The sequence below is a fragment of the Peromyscus eremicus genome, chromosome 5 (genome assembly GCF_949786415.1).
Source record: "Peromyscus eremicus chromosome 5, PerEre_H2_v1, whole genome shotgun sequence".
NCBI classification, from domain to species: domain Eukaryota; kingdom Metazoa; phylum Chordata; class Mammalia; order Rodentia; family Cricetidae; genus Peromyscus; species Peromyscus eremicus.
The window spans coordinates 125,961,257-125,979,256 of record NC_081420.1 but is presented as its reverse complement, the minus strand read 5'-3'; the positions used below and the strand labels follow the sequence as shown (position 1 = coordinate 125,979,256).

The window sequence follows — 18,000 nt, the reverse complement described above, 5'->3', positions numbered from 1 at the left end:
GACATGTATGTATAGGCAGCTAATTGAAGCCTTTTTTCTATAATTAGTTAGTACTCTATATGACCATTAATATCTTAACAAAGTTTAATATATATATATATATATAAATCTTGTAAATTTTGATATAAAATTCATACTTTAAGAAAAATTTAAAGAATCAGAATAGAACCAAACAATTGAGATTAGTAGTAATAGAATAGTCCCTTAATTAATTTGGTTTTTCTCCTGTCCCATGTCAGAAGATGGCTCCTTCTTCTGGCATGATACAAGGAGTTTGCATTTTCCTTTCAACAACATGTTTGAGTTTAAAGAAGGAGAGAGCCATTTTCCAACTCCAAAGCCAGCTTTAAATCTTAATTGAACTGGGACTACAAGAAGACCAATAGTGTTAAATGTCTTTAGAGAAGAGCAGAAACAAACATTTAGGAAGACTTATGAAATTTTATAGATGATATACCAATAGGCCATTTTATTCTTTTGCTTGGGACAGATGATTTGTCCTTTTTCTTCAGTTGTCTCATTTGTCCAGTGTTCTTCAGATTCCTTAGCCTTCATTCTCCTAAAAGACAAAAACAAAAACCTTTCCCCAAGACTAATTTTGGGGAGGTTCCCTTTCAGTAAGTTATTATCTGATTAAATGAAAAGGCATGTGTTACTGGTATAAGTTAATTTAAATTGGATGGTCATGCTGGTTGATGAACTACCACCTACTCTAATTAAGAGGTCTCTCTTGTTCAAATCAAACCTTTATCAACTTTGATGGTATCCACAGCTTATCTTCTCCTGTAGAAACAAAAGCAAAACCTCGTCCCCAACATAACACATATCCTGGTTTCCATTCTGAGGTCAGCACATCCTTAAAGTATATGGGCTGATTTAATTCTGTAGTTTTTTCTATTATCCAATGTCTCTCTGCAGCTGTTGTTCCTTTCTCATTAGCATTGAGAAAATTCAAAGTTAATAGAGCCTTATGCAGTCTATTTCTAGGAGTTTTTGTTACCCCTTTCTGTTTATTTAGCATATCTTTTAGAGTTCTGTTTGATCTTTCTATAACTACTTGGCCTGTAGGATTATGTGGTATACCTGTAATATGCTTTATATTGTAATAAGCAAAAAACTGTTTCATTTTAACAGAGACATATGCTGGAGCATTGTCAGTTTTAATTTGTGCAGGTATACCCATGATGGCCATAACTTCTAGCAAATGAGCAATGACAGAATCAGCTTTTTCAGAACTGAAAGCAGTTGCCCATTGAAATCCTGAATAAGTATCGATGGTATGGTGTACATATTTCAATTTTCCAAATTCTGCAAAGTGAAACACATCCATCTGCCAGATTTCATTCCTCTGAGTACCCTTTGGGTTACATCCTGCTGGTAATGGCGTCTGATTGTAAAAGGAACAAGTAGGACATTTCCTTACAATTTCCTTGGCTTGTTGCCAGGTTATGGAAAAATCCTTTTTTAAACCTTTACTATTGACATGATGTTTTTTATGAAATTCTGAGGCCTCCAGCACATTTCCTATCAATAATTTATCAATCTCATCATTACCTTGTGCTAGAGGGCCTGGCTAGCAGTATGGGATCTGATGTGAGTTATATATAAAGGATGACTCCTTTTCCTGATTGTATCTTGTAATTGAATAAATAGTGAAGTTAATTCTGAAGCATCGTGGATAAATTCTGCAGTCTCAATATGTAATACCACTCTTTCAGCATACTGAGAGTCAGTAACTTTGTTGAGAGGTTCTGAAAAATCCATTAATACCAACAGAATAGCAAACAATTCCGATTTTTGAACTGAATTATAATGACTTTGAACCACTTTACTTAAATTTTCTGATTTGTAACCTGCCTTTCCTTGTTTTTTTTGCATCTGTATAAAATGTACCAACTCCAGATATGGGTTTTTCCCATACAATTTGAGGCAAAATCCAATCAGCTCTCTTTATAAGATCAATTCTATCGCTTTTGGGATATTTGCTGTTAATTTCTCCCAAATAATTACTGCAAGCTCATTGCCAAAGTTCACTTTCTGTCCATAATTTTTCAACATCCTCCTTAGTTAAAGGTATGACAATTTCTGCTGGGTCTATTCCTGCTAATTGACGAAGTCTCAATTTTCCTTTCCAAATCAAGTCAGAGATTTTTTCCACATAAGTTTTTAATTTTTTATTCGGTTTATTTGGTAAAAATATCCATTCCAATATAACATCTTCCCTCTGCATTAATATTCCTGTAGGTAAAATTATTATTATTATCATTAATATTCCTAGAAGGTAAAATAACCAAAATGCAATCCAGTTTTGGATCGATACGATCCATGTGTCCTTCATGTACTTTCTTTTCTAACAAGGTCAATTCCTTCTCAGCTTCAGATGATAATTCTCTTAGACTATTTAAGTCCTTGTCACCTTCTAAGGTTTTGAACAAATTATTCAGTTCATCATTTTTTACCCCAACAATAGTTCATAGATGAGAAATGTCTCCAAATAATCTTTGAAAGTCATTAAGAGTCTGTAGTCGATCTCTCCTATTTTGTACCTTTTGGGATCTAAATTTTTGTAGACCTATTTTATATCCTAAATAGTTAATAGAATCTCCTCTTTGTATCTTTTCAGGAGCAATTTGTAATCCCCAGCAAGGCAAATTTTCTTTACTTCTTCAAACATTCTTTCTAAAGCATCTGCATTTGAGTCAGCTAGTAAAATATCATCCATATAATGATAAATTATAGATTTAGGAAATTTTTTATGTATCACTTTTAATGGCTGTTGTACAAAATATTGGCACAGGGTTGGGCTATTCAACAATCCCTGTGGGAGAACCATCCATTGAAATCTCTTAACCAGTTGAGAATTATTGTAAGTAGACAAGGTGAAGGCAAATCTTTCTGTCTTTTTCTTGTAAGGGTATTGAAAAGAAACAGTCTTTTAAATCAATAACTACGAGAGGCCATCCTTTTGGTAACAGAGTAGGCAAAGGAATTCCAGATTGTAGAGAGCCCATTGGCTGAATTGCTTTGTTAATTGCTCTAAGGTCTGTTACCATTCTCCATTTACTGGATTTCTTTTTAAAAACAAATACAGGAGAATTCCAAGGGCTGGTTGGTTCTTCAATATGCTAAGCATTTAACTGTTCTTCTACCAGCTCTTCTAAAGCCTGGAGTTTTTCTGTTGTCAAAGGCCATTGATGAACCCATACAGGCTTGTCTGTTAACTATTTTAAAGGTAGAGCTGTTGGTGTCTTTGGAAGATCATCAGTTGTTGTGTCCTGTTCTTGTATAATATGGATGGCTGGTGACCACTCATTAGAATAATACCTTCTAATATTTCTCTCAGAAACACGTGCTAGTTTATGATTTGTTTCTGAGGTTGGAGGGATGTTAATCTGAGTATTCCATTGTTGCAACAGGTCTCAGCCCCACAGGTTCATAGCTATGTTAGCTACATATGGTTTTAATTTTCCTCTCTGTCCTTCTGGACCTATAAATTCGAGCCATCTTGCACTCTGTTTCACTTGAGATAATGTTCCAATTCCTAACAGCTGAATGTTTACCTCCTGAAGAGGCCAAGTTGGATGCCAAAATTCTGGTGCAATTATGGTCATGTCAGCACCTGTGTCTACCAGGCCAGACAGCAAGACACCATTTATTTTTATTGTTAATTTTGGTCTTTGTTCATTTATAGAAGTTTGCCAAAATTTTTCTTTGTTTTCTCCTGAATTTTCTGTTCTCTCTGTCTCAGCTGTTTCATCACCCCGAGCAGCCTGGTTTATTGCAATAGGCGTTTGGTTATTTAATTGCTCTGAGTAGGGGTTTTGTCTACGACTGCAGGAAAGGTCTGAACTGGATTTGCTGTGGGGGCCTGCCTGAGGCCCCTCTGGGAGTTTCCCAAAGACCAAGGCAAAGTATTACTTTTCCTGTCCCTTGTTGATCTACGTTCGTTAGTCCAGTGTTTTTCCTTACCACATCTTCTGCATACTCCAGAAGGAAGGGGCATTCTGTTGCCATTGTTCCTTGAAGAAACATTGTTTCTAGGAATGACCTGTTTACAGTCCCTTTTCAAATGTCCTTGCTTTCCACATGCAAAACATCAGACTTTCCTCAAGCCTCTTGAAATTATTTCTCCTATCCACATATCATCATGACCATGAGACTCACCGTTAAACGTGTCTCTAATCCAATCTTCCAAGGGTGCAGATCTTGCCTTTAATGGCCTGATTATTCTCTTGCATGATTCATTTGCATTCTCAAAGGCCAAAGATTCGATTATTATCTGGCTAGCTTCAGGACCATTCTATTTACTGCCAAAGTCAGTCTTTGTAAGAAATCTGTGAAAGACTCTTTGGGGCCCTGTATAACCTTTGTAAATGACTCAGTTTTCTTTCCTGGTACTTCAACTCTGTCCCATGCATTCAAGGCTGCCATTTGACATAGAATTAGGGTTTGGATATCATATAAACATTGTGTTTGTATTGCAGCATATTAGCCTTCTCCAACAAGCTGATCCTGGAAGACGTGTATACCTTTATCACTCCATTGATTTTCAATGTTTTTTAGCTTCCTCTTTGAACCACATTTGCCACTGCAGCTGTGCCCCGGGTTCTAGAACAGTGCTTACCAGTTCCTACCAGTCCTGTGGTATAATCTTATTACAAGTTGACCAGGAGTTTAACATTTGCTTTACAAATGGAGAATGCATGCCATAAGATACTATTGCCTCCTTAAACCTTCGTAAATCTAACATTTCAATTGGAGTCCAAATATTTTGTGCATTCACTTGACCAGGTAGCTGTTGTACAGTTACCGGATAAATTAAGGGTGATTGTGTGAAAACAGGCTTTCTTTCTGTAACCTTATAATCCAATCCTGAAACAATTTCACTGTTAATTTCTTCTGCCTGAATCTGAATTTCTCTATAATTCATTTGAACAGGTTTAACAGGTTTTTCTAAAGCTTTTATCCTGGCACTTAAATTGACTATCATTTTAAATAGTAAAATAAGGATAAGGAAAGTAATAATGTGCATAATCCCATCAACATTAATCTTCTCATATAGTTGTTCCATTTTCAGACTGCTTAAAATTTTATCAAATAAAGCCCAATTTTCTTCCAGTATACACATAATTTTTTTTTAAGTGGAAAAAATTTTTCTCTTTTAAATAGTTTTTTTTCTTTAAAATATCTGATATCTTAATTAACTTACCAAGTCTGCATAGAACAGTAGAAATCCGAGGGAATTTCAAAACAGCTACCTAGTGTCCAAGGGTGAATCCAGAGAGAGAGAGAGAGAGAGAGAGAGAGAGAGAGAGAGAACATGCAAGCGAGCAAGCAAGTGTAGCCACGAGTTCTGGCTAAAAGCTTAAATCTAGCCACGTGTTCCCACTTGAGTCGAGTTGAGCCTGGGCTCTGGCTTCCTTAAGCTCCAACCACATGTGTTGGTTTTTCAGCCAAAAGCAGCTCTTTCTGCAGTTGTGTGTAGCTACTGCATTTAGCCATAGCTCCGGCAGGCCTGAGTTGTTCGTAGCACCATTGTAGCTACAGTCGGTCGGGCCTGGGGCCTAGGCCAAGCTGGCCTGAGCTGGGGAGCTGGGGAGCTGGAGAGCCGCCAAGCCACCACAACCTGCTATGTGTAGCTCAGGTCTGAGCAGGGGCCCTAAAGGCCACAGGCAAGCGGCTTTTTCGTGAATTTGTACCACGAACGTTGGGCACCAGATGTAGATGAACAGTCTTATTTAATAAGAAACACAGAGCCAAATGCAGAGTTAAAAGCCCAAGAGGTCAGAGAAGTAGCTGAGAATTGAGACTTAAAAAACCTCCTTCTTACCCTTCCTGCCGCTGCTGTCCTTCCCCTCAGCAAGAGACCTACTTCCTATGCATCTGTCTTTTTATTGACTTTCTATTCTGCTTTCTCATTGGTTGTAAACCCAACCACATGACCTCATCATTACTGCCTGTCTATACAGACCTCCAGGTCTTCTATGGTTGGTATTGAGATTAAAGGCGTGTGTCTCCATGCTGGCTGTATCCTTGAACACACAGAGATCTGTCTGTCATGTGATCTGGATTAACGGTGTGCACCACCACCGCCCGGCTTCTGTTATGGCTTGCTATTAGCTCTGACACCCAGGCAACTTTATTTATTAACATACAAATAAAACCACATTTCAGTACAAATAAAATATCACCATATGGGTTCTCTGTTCTGACAAAGCAGTTGGATCAGGGAGAGCCCTGAACTCAGTTATGGCAGAGTTTTTAAGGAGTAAAGAATTGGGGGGGTAGGCAAATTCCAGATTCAGATGGGGGTTGAACTCCCAATTGGGCAGGAGTGGGGCACAGAAGTCTTGTCAAACAAGGATTGATACTGGCATTGCTGCAAGGAAATTAGCAACTGATATACAAGTGATGTGAGCTGTCCTTAATGTTCTGGAGCATCTAGTACTTGTTTGTCTCAATTCTGATTGGTCCCCCACAGGGTATAGTTTGTGGCTTTTCCTGGTTATTGTAATGGTGAGGCCTAGTCCCTATATTGTTAGTCTGCAGCCTATCATGGCTGCACTCATGTTAAGTTAGACCTCTTCACAAGGAGTGTGTACATTCTCTGAAAACTTTGAACTGTCAGCAGCTGTTGTCCAGAAAGGAAGGAACAGGATTCTAACAATGACTCCAGTGAACAAGAAGAGGAATTCTCCCCTAGAGAATCCAGAAAATAACACAGTGCTGTCAACCTCTTGTTTTCAGCCCTCTGAGACCCATTGCCCCAGATTTCTGACTTCTGCAACAAGGAAATAAAATGAACAAACATTTAAGCCACTAAGTCAATGGTTTTTATTATGACAGCAAAAAAATTACAAGCAAGCAAGATACCGTGTCCCTCAAGTCTTTCTTCCTGGGGACAACTCTGAGAATGTGGGAGCACTGAAAGCTCTGACTGATTTTTTTCCTGACCTAGAGATGGTTCCAGGAAATGACCAAGTTGGAAAGGAAAACACAAGCCAGTGTTCCCCTCTTTTCCTCTTTTTCCAGGAGAGGAACATGGGAAGTACACAGCAGAACATATACTGTACAAGATATTAGTTGTTTCTCCATGACTGCAGCAAAATCCTGATGCAGTAAGACTTACCATGAAAAAAGCTTTTGGCTCACAGTTTCTGAGGTTCCATGGCTGCTGGACTCCATGAACTGAGGAGAACATCAAGAAGCAGAGGGAGGAGACACAAACTGGGAAGAAGTGTAACCTTCAAGGCATGTTCCCAAGCACCCTATTTCTGCCAGCCAGGTTCCACTTCCAAAAGTTCCACAGCTTCCCACAGTAGCACTGCCAATAAGGATAAGCGCTTAATCACTCACATTTCCTATAGAAACAAGAACAAGTAGACTCAAAGAGAAAGCCTGTCTCAAAAACCAAGAAGAAGGAGGAAGAAGAGGAGGAGGAGGAAGAGGAAGAGAAGGAGGAGGAGGAAGAGGAGGAGAAGGAGTCAAATCCAACCCTTATCTACAGAGGGAAGATGTTACATAAACAGGCATTGTTTTAACTAGCTAAGCCTGGTGGACTCCATTCACAGCATGGAACACACAGAGCACTCACTTCCAAATGCAGGACACATGTGCACACACTCATGTCATGTAAATGAGACCATTCAGGATGTATGCTTATGTGTTTACTTACACAAGGGCACTCAACAGCCCAACATATGTGAGAAAAGTAAAGGCAAAACTTCCACCTCCAAAGAGCATTCTCCTCATAGTTGAAGACAAAACTCACTCTTCACATTAGCACAAAACCCTCCCTCTAATCTTTTGTGAGAGCCAAAGTCACATTTCGGTTTTTGTTTTGTTTTGTTGCTTGGTTGGTTTTTGAGACAGTGTTTCTTTGTGTAGTTTTTTTGGTGCCTGTCCTGGATCTCACTCTGTAGACCAGGCTGCCCTTGAACTCACAGAGATCTGCCTGGCTCTGCCTCCTGAGTGCTGGGATTAAATTCCCCTAAACAAGTTTGGTTGACCTAACTGCACTGGATGTGCTTGATCATGTGGGCAAGAGGCATGCAGACAGGAAGTGCATCAGGATGTATGCTTGCCCTGATTGGACATAGGCAAGAGGTACACAGGGAGGAAGTAGTATGCCAAGCTATATGCTTGCCACTGACTGGACCTGATGGGAAATACTGTGGCCTTATGGGTTTGTCTTTTTAAGCCTCTGCAAAATGTGACTCCTGGCCATTTTCTGGAAATCCAGGAACGGACCTGGCCAGAGTCCATTGTCCTAGTCAGTGTCTAATTAAAGTTTGCTTCAAATTTGGCTCAAAATTGTGGTAGTGGTCTTATTCTCCTCCGGCAGGATTAACATCTCCCCTTGCTTGTACAAGTCAAAGATTTCTTTGGAGGTCACCGTGTAATGCACAAATAACATTTCATTTTTATTTAAAATCATAAAAATTTTCAGTATAACTTTTAGATTTCTCATGTTGTTGTTTTTTTTTTTATAATATACGGAATCATCATCCTTGCCACAAAAACTTTTCCTCTCAACTTTTCTAGGTAACACAATTTCTGCTAAGTTAATAGGATTTTTCCCAAATCAGATGTGATGGCTCAAATCTGCAATTCCAGCCCTCGGGAGGCTAAGGCAGGAGAATTACAATGCTTGGGACCAGCCTGAGATACAGAATGAGACCCTGTCTCAAGACACACACACAGGGTCAGGGGTTTCGTTTTCATTTCTTTTAGCTTGCACCTTGATGCTTGACAAGTGTCACTTAAATTGGTCTGAAAACAAAACGCTGGTGGAAATAAATAAGAGCTGGGCTGTAGTTAGTGCTCAGTCGGTAAAGCAGTCGTCCAGCACACGTGAAGCACCAGGTGCAATCCCAGCACTCCATGAACTGCCCTTGGCACTGCGGCCCTGTAACCCCAGGACTTGGGAGATAGAGAAGGATCAGAAGTTCAAGGATCTTGGATATGTAGCAAGTTTGAGGTCAGCCTGGGATACAAGAGAGCCAGAAAGAGAGAGAGAGGAGGGAAGGGGAGAGGAGAGGACAGGAGCAGAAAGGAAGGGAAGGAAGGAAGAAGGCTGGAAAGCCGTCTAGAGAGTACTAATTTTTACACGAGGTAATTTATTACTACAGTAGGTTGTTTACACCTTCACAGTATCCCATCCTCAGCTAATCACCTTCATTACAGAAATCTACCAGGCAGGAGAAGGCACTTTGTCAGTTTTGTTGTGAGGAAACTAGAGAAGCCGATAGTCATGGATCCAGTATCTCTAGTAGCACACCTTGAGGTTAAGGGCAAGGGAAATTCAAATATTCATTTAAATATTTATCTCAGAGGTTTAACCAAGGAACAAACAAAACCCAGGGTAAAAGTGCGTGTGCCGGGGAAGTGAACCAGAGGAAAAACTGGAAAAGTAAAGCTTGTAAAGCATAGGAAGCCATCAGAAACTGTTCAGATAAGTTCTGCGAATGTGGGGATGGTGTCTGGAATGAAGAAATCAAGACCAAGGAGAAGCATAAATCCAGGTCAGAAACACAGGCGACTGACCTAGGATTACAGCTCCCAGTGTGTGTGCCGACAGAACACAGGCTGCTGGAGCTCAAGGAAGTGTCTGAGATACTTTAATCTGTATCTTAAATTTTGGAAAACAGATACAGCTGTCACAGAATACACAAATGTCTACAATTAAACTGTGTGGGCATGCATACTTTTCCCTTCCTTTTTCTTCTGAGGGCTGAAATACCTAAGAAATAGAATAGTTAGGTATCTTTGCTATCACTGCTGGGTGCAATTACACACCTCTAATCCCAGCACTTGGATGGCAGAGGCAGGCAGATCTCTGAGTTCAAGGCCAGCCTGGTCTACAGAGCAAGCTCTAGGACAGCCAGGGCTATATACAGACTCTCTCTCTCTCTCTCTCTCTCTCTCTCTGTGTGTGTGTGTGTGTGTGTGTGTGTGTGTGTGTGTGTGTCTATTTCTCTCTCTCTAGTATAATATTATATTATATTAATGTAATATTATATATATATATATATATAATATTTCTTTGCTGAGGATATGGGGGGATCAGAACTTCTACATTAGAATCATGCTAGGCAAGGACAAAGATGCAGCTACTCAGGGGAGAATTAGAAGATTTCAGGGGAAACCAGAGTAGAACAAAAGCAAGGGGCCAGGGCCTCCAGCCTCTATGTACCGAGGGACACAGCTGAGGCCTTTATTCTCAGCCCTGGCTTTACAGGCCCTTGTTCTCTCTCTGAATTCATCACAGAGCCCTGTAAAGTCAGCAGATCTTGCTTTAAAATCAGTGACTATCAACTGTGGGGCATGGTGGCACACACTTTTAATCCTAGCCCTGAGGAAGCAGAAACAGGTGGGTGTCTGTGAGTTCCAGGACAGTGTGGACTACACAGAGAGACTGTCAAGAATGAAAGGGAAAAATAAAGAAAAGGAAGGAAGGAAGAGAAGAAGGAAGGAAGGAAGGAAGAGAGGGAGGGAGGAAAGAGGGAGAGAGGGAGGGATAGAAGGAAGGAAGGGCGAGGGAAAGAAGGAAGGAAGGAAGGAAGGAAGAGAGGGAGGGAGGGAGGGAGGGAGGGAGGGAGGAAGGAAGGAAGGAAGGAAGGACATCTTCAAAATAAAGCAGAGCCTTTATGAGTGAACATATTTAAATGAAAAACTCACTATTTCTGATTTCTCTGTTGCTGTCTAGATGTTTCATCAAAAATGAATTCCAGCTCAAAAACACATGCAGAGTCACGTCTGCATCTGACACCTTTGTCTCTTCATTGCCTTGGTTTTTAATAATGGCTCTTAATAATTCAAGAATTTTAGCTTTTTCTGAGAAACTCACAGTCTAAGAAAAACAGACAAACATTTAATGGCGGTAACAAAACATGAAGGATGGTGCTAGAGCATTTGAGACAGCTTTCAGAAATTATGTTAAAAATGGTCTTCCATGAGAAAGAACGGGGAAGATGACTGCAGGCAGCAATGAGTGTGTGTGGCTGAACATACAGAAACAGCCCCTGCTAGACTGTCATTTCCAAGAAGTAAATAGTAATGACATTTGGTTACAGAGCAAGAGTTTCTCTTATTTTCTGAACTTTAACAATACACAAGGTATTCACTAAAGATTAGGAATTCCACCTAACCAGGTGTTTTAGTTTCGACCACACAAAATTTGTAGTGCCCCTTTAAGGAAAAGTTGCAAAATAGAGATCATGGAGGAATAGGGAAAAAGACTGTGGAAGTCAGTCTCCAGGCTCTGGGTCACAGTGTGACAAGAATACACTATTCCATCTGTATCTCTGGGAGACTTGGGGCCACAGCATTTTGCCCACGTGGCCAAAAGGCAGAATTTCCCTGGTTGCAGATGATGACAAACCAAATATTTAAACATCGAGCAGACTCCAAGGTCAGAGAAAACAGCTAATGTTTGGGCAAATCAATCACTTGAAACTTCTCATCTGTGAAACAGAAAACTGCCTGTCTCTCGGTACTTTTGTGCAGATCAACTCATATTGTTGCTACATGACCACACGTGTTCAGTAACCAAGCAAGAGGCTTAGTCATCCCTTATGTCCTATATAATCCCTGAGCTGCATGGTGGTGTAATTTACACAGTGTGATCACGCAGTCTATGTGCACGCATGGCAGAGCTCCTAAGGCCAAATGTTCATGTGCGGGGGCATCCATAAAAAGCAGGTCACAGACTCCTCCCCTCCTCTTCTCCTTCTTCCTCTCTCTCCATGCATAACCTTCCATAGGCCTAAAGCACATTCCCCTCTGTTCCTTCTCCTAATAAACTCCTACAGTGGGTTTTGTCATACCTCCTGGCTTTTCTCTCACAGCAAACAGTGCTGCTTAATGAATAATACAGCACCACATAAAACTAACACTTGTAGGTAAAGAATGTAGGATAGTGTTGACGACGATATAGGCCATATATATTCACATGTCTAATTGAGACACAGATGTTTGCTTGCTCCCTTGATTTAGAGAGACCGTACGATCCCATTTGCCATTTGTTTGCTCTGCAAACCTATACAGCTAAAAGCTTTGAGTGCACAGAATGTGGTGTCAGAATTCCAACTTTTTGAATTCTAAATGAGTAGGACTTTTTAACACACGTTCCAAATGTGAACATTTCATATTGGCAGTTACTTCCAAATAAGCTATTTTTTAGAATGATTCTTCTACTTGGTTCAGAAATTATGCAGAGGAATCCCTCCTTAGGGCTCTAAACTTTAGCAACTGACTGAAATCTAAGCAAAGGTTTCCTATTCTGTGTTTTTCCAGCCAGTTTCTAATGCCATCGCTAAAGACAACCAGGGAGCCTTCTCAGAAAACAAGGCTGTCTCAAGTTCTGCTCTGTCCCTCACTAGGGCTTTCCTTTAGATGGAACAAAGTCTCAAGAATGCAGCACGTGTTTCTGAAACGTCCCCAGTCCCTACAGCTTCCGGAATCCTCCTCAGGATCCACTAAGACCAGCCAAGTTAGCGAAGCCAACAGTCCTCCACTACCCTCCTCGGCATCCCTCCCACCACGCCCTTCGGTAACCTTGGTTACAGTCACGCCCTCCTCCGGAGCTGCCCAATCATAAAGGTCTGAGGTCTGACTTCACAGAAAACAGCTAAAGAAGTGAAAGAGCCAAAATCTTGATTTGGTTCATTTTCTTGGCTGTTCAGTGCTTTTTCACTGATGAAAATGGCCTGTGCGTGCACTAGGGAAAACTGGAGGCGATGGATCCGACCCCTGGTCATACTTATTTATATAGTTATAATTTTAATATTTGTTACGTTGTGTATTTGGAAATTGCATACAGCAGAAAAGGTAAGAGAGTCCAGCACCTCTACCCTTTCTTAGTCTGTTTGACAGAATCCCTTTGTCAGCCTTTAATGCTTGGGGGTCAGAAAAACATTTCATCTCTGAACATTAAACAGACCCGTCTGATCTCACTTTGCCACTACAAGTGGAGGTGGAACTGGGTGGAGAAAAATAGTTAATGTTGCTGCTTAGAATGCTTCGCCGGTACCCATCAGTTCCCAGAAAACTACTCTTGAAATCATATCTGCTGTGCAGATATAGGGCTTGACCAGATCAGATAAACTACCTTGAAAGCTACGTTCTGGATTTTATAAGCTTTTAGCCTGCTTCCTGGAACGAAAGGATTCCCGTTAGTTGGACTTTGCTAATTGTTTTTACGTTTGAAGTTCCGTCTTTTGTTTGTTTCTTTCTTTAATGAGATAAAGTCTCATGTAGACCGGCTGTTTTGGGACTTGCTTTGTAGCCTAGGATGGTCCTCCAACGTCCACATTCTCAGTGCTTCTGTTTATTCAACGCTGGGGATGGAACCCAGGGCTTTCTTCATTTGAGGCAAGCAAGCATTCTACCAACTGAGTTATGCTGGCGACTTGAAGTTACTCCTCAGTCAAAGCAAAAGTTTTACAAAAGTTCCTCGTGTATTTGTTTCTTTTTTTTTTTTTATGTATTTGTTGTTGGTGTATTCGTGGGATGGCCCACTTGTGGAGGTCAGAGGCCGGACCAGTTGGGAGAGTTGTTCTTTCCTTCCATCATGAGTGCTGAGTGAGGACTGAGCTCAAGAGATCAGTGCAGTGTTGGAGGCAAGCCCCTTACCTGACTCATCTCTCCGGCAGCCTTTTGTTACTTGTTGATGTCACAACATGACATCATGTTGTGACATTACTAAAGTATTACAAGCTGAATACCTAACATATCCGTAATATATGTATAAAATGAACTTAGAATTATTAATAATAACCAGAAAGTACTTTATTATTTTAGAAGAGTTATGACATACCATGTACATGACCCCCCCGCTTTTGAGTGTGGAAAATATTTTAGTTAAATAATGTGTCCAAACGTGTCTGTAGGGTTATTTTGTTCACTAAACTTTTGTTGGCTTTTCTTATTATAGTTCATATAGTTATTTAAGACTCTTACGATATGACATTAAGTATTTCTCATTTGTTCAGTTTTTTGTTATTTAAAATATGTCCACCTAAATTTAGGTATAGCAATCATAATATAAATATAATTTCCTCACTTAGTGTTCCTTGGAGTACTTAATTCACTTAGTATTCTCTTAGCTGTGAGCTTCAAGCGTAGTTTGAAAGTGCCATTAACCTTTAAGACCAATTCTAATCTGCGGTGTAAACTGCTAACACCCCAAGTTGAGTCCCTCAAGTTCTGACAGGGATGTTTAATGGAGGACGTGCGGGTGAGCCTGTCAAATAATGCACTTGGATATGCAAGTCTGGACCTCAGAACAGTTTCAACTGCAGGTACACGTCTTGTTTAATCTACTCTCTGCCATAATAAAGGCCGTAAACTGGGCTGTGGAAGACGGCTCAGCAGGTGGAGCAATAACCAGGAAACCCGACCACCTGAGTTCCCTCTCTGTAACCCACCTGAATGGCATCTATGGCAAGATGGGAGGTGGACACAGAATTGCCTGGAAGCTTGCCAGCCAGCTAGCCTCCACTGTGCAGCACAGCAGCAGAAACAAGAGACCCTGGTTCCTAAGCTGGAAGGAGAGCTGACTTCCCAGAGCTGATCCTCTGACCTCCACACATGCACACCTGCACTCACACACACAGAAGCACATGTGTATACCATGAACTGAGTGCCTTCAAGAGGAATTTGTTTTGTCACAGTCTTGAAAATGATTTTGGAGTCATGGGGGCCAGAAGGTTGCTGTCTAGGGAGGGTACTCTCAGGTTGCAGATGGCCATACTCTTGCTGAATCCTCAGGTGGTTGAACGATTTCATTTTGAGATCGCCAGCCCTATGAGACTATGACCTCATTTCATCTAAGTCCCCATCAGCTTTATCTCCAAATATGGCAGTTTGCATTAGGGGTTAAGTTCTGACCTCTGAAAGGGGAACACACCTAGGTACTAATGGTCAGACTTTAGACAGTGTCTGCAGTTAAAGAATGCTTGAGATCAAGGACACAGAGAAGGAACAGCAAAGACCTGGCACCGGCATTTCCCAGGAATTCACAAGGAACCAATGAAGTGAATGCCCGGGAGGAGGGTTTCAAGGGGACATTCTGAATACTGTCCACTCTTGCCAACCTGCCTGTCACTCTTCACAAGTAGAAAGGTCAGTGGGAGCTTAGTGATCACTGAAGCTGGAAGGACCAAACCCAGAACAGAATTGTTGAAGTACGAATGTGTGGTGGAAACTTAGAATCCGGAGAATATATGAGTTTTGAAGATTTTGACTCCGAAGGAGCCTGAGAAATGATAGCACAATAGGTGGAGGGGACTGAGAAGTTTAAAGGAAGGTTTTGTTTTTGTGTTCAAGGTTAGAGGCTTAACTGGAGCATTTCCTCAAGATAGCTCATAAACAGCAAACAAGAATCAGATACAGAAAGCAAATAACACACTAGGAATGGGCAAAATATTATGTAAATGTGTTTTTTTTTTTTGAGGAAGAGGAGGAGGAGGGTTCTTTTGTCAGGCTGTCCTGGAGCTCACAGAGACCTTCTACCTCCCAAGTCCCTTTACTGGGACTAAAGGTGTGTGCTACCACACTCTGTAACACCCTCTTCTGACCTCAGCAGGTACCCACACTCACACATGCACATATTCACACAGACACATACATAGAATTTACTAAAAAGTAAATCTTTTTTTAATTGCTACTAATTATTTGGGAAATACAAAGCAGTATTAGTAATCTAATGAAAATTTAAGACAAAGATATTGATCTTTATAGTTTTAATGTCAGAATCTAAACCAATGTGTTCTTTTGTTTTTCAAGGTTGGAATACACACTAAAGCATGGTTTATTGCTGGTATCTTCATACTGGTGACGGTACAAGTGTCCTTCTGGGGGATTCTGCAACACTTGGTGCATTTCCCCCAACCCAAACTTCAAAAACCTATTATAAGGTCAAATCTTAATGTATTTGCTATTACTACTATTGACTGACTTAAATCATAAACATATTAAGTGTTTTTTTATGTTTTACTTTCTGTAGGATTCTTTGGATGGTCCCAATATACAGTTTATGTAGTGTAAGTATGTTTCATTGTATTGCATTAAGAATTCTTGGGCTGGAGAGATGGCTCATTGGTAAAGAGTACTTTGCTCTTCTAGAGGACCCAGGTTCAATTCCCAGCACCCACATGGCAGCTCACAACTATAATTCCAGTCCCAGGGAACCCAATTTCTGATCTCTGTAGGCACTAGGCATGAACATAGCACATATGCATACATGTAGGCAAAATACTCATGCACATAAAATAATAAAGTAAATAAATCTTTTTAAAAAGTCTTTTATGACACCTTTTTTTCTGGTTTTTTGAAACAGGATTTTTCCATGTAGCCCTGGCTGTCCTGGAACTCATACTGTAGACCAGGCTGGCCTCATACTCAGAGACCCACGTGCCTCTGTCTCCCCAGTGAGTGCTGGGATCAAAGGCGAGCGCCACTACCGCCTTGCTTCTCTTCTGACACTTAACTATGCTTACTAAAGAATGCTTAATAGCCAGGCAGCGGTGGCACATGCCTTTAATCCCAGCACTCGGGAGGCAGAGCCAGGTAGATCTCTGTGAGTTCAAGGCCAGCCTGGTCTACAGAGCAAGATCCAGGACAGTCACCAAAACTACACAGAGAAAGCCTGTCTCAAAAAACCAAAAAAAAAAATGCTTAATAAAGTAATAAACACAAAATATTGACTTTTAAAAAGAGATTGATAGTGAAATTTTTCATGGTTTTTTTGTGTTTTTGTTTTTGTTTTAGTTTTTTTTTTTTTTTTTTTTGAGACAGGGTTTCTCTGTGTAGCCCTGGCTGTCCTGGAACTAACCCTGGAGACCAGGCTAGACTCAAACTCAGAGATCCTCCTGCCTCTGCCACCTGAGTGCTAGGCTCAAAGGTATGCACTACCGCAACCCAGATTTTTCTTTCTTTATGATTTTACTTATTATTTGTTTTTATGTTTTTGAGACAGGGTCTCACTGTGTAGTTCTGGCTGTCCTGGAACTCACTATGTAGAGCAGGTTGGGCCCGAACTCACAGAGAGCCCTCTGCCTCTGTCTCCCAAGTGCTGGGATTAAAGCCATGCACCACTGCAACTGGCCAAGTTCACTTATTTTAGTGTTGGTAAGGAAGATAATATAATGAAAAATGCACATATTTCAAACATTTTTAATATGTAGCTGTTTTCCTTGCTCGCTTGCTTAAATTTAAGATTAGTGGCTCTTAATCTTTTAAAGAATGAAATATTGTAATTACCCTCATCCATACGTAGCCACAAGAGAATACTTTCCACCCCAGGCATCAAAATATGCTGATGCTCAGTTCCCTTATATAAAATGGTTAGCATCAGCATAGTGTGTCCCCCTGTCCTTATGGTCAGCTCTAGATGGTTTATGACACCTGATAGAATATCAGTGCCGTAGGCAGGTAAGAGGACCTCCATGAGTTCGAGGCCAGAGTGCAGACCTGGGGTCAGGGGCTGTTACAAATATTTCTGCTCCAGGGTTGGCTGAACCCATAGATGCAGACTCTCATAAGGATGCTGATTGTTCACTATCATGCTTTTTAGTTACTAAGTCTTTTATTTGTACCCCACCCCACCCCAAAAAAGAAAATAAAAGGAAAAAAACACTTTCCACAGTAGACACAACTAAAGAAAATGGCTTTAGCCAGATGTGGTGTTGCATGCCTTTAATCCCATCACTCAGGTGGAACTCTTAAGTTGGAGGCCAGCCTGTCTACATAGTGAGTTCCAGAACACCCAGGTTACGTAGACCCTATCTGGGGGAAAAAAAAAGAAAAGAAAAAAGAAACAAATGCCTTCAGTAGCATTTTCTGAATCAGTAGCATTTCTCTTTAACATCTGTGCTTTTCCACAGTGGTTGGCGTTAAAATTCCCCAAAGTTGGAATATATACTGATACCTGCAGAGACTGCTATGAAGCTTACACCATTTATAACTTTATGACCTTCCTTACCAATAATTTAACAA

The 18,000-nt window shown here is 40.7% G+C and overlaps 1 long non-coding RNA gene across 1 annotated transcript; it reads left to right on the top strand.

Annotated features, from left to right (window-relative positions):
- The first annotated feature begins 14,583 nt into the window (after positions 1–14,583).
- LOC131912003 (uncharacterized) lies at positions 14,584–18,000 on the top strand. Its single transcript, XR_009379493.1, has 3 exons — positions 14,584–15,920; positions 16,010–16,046; positions 17,889–18,000. It is a non-coding gene; the product is annotated as an uncharacterized LOC131912003 (long non-coding RNA).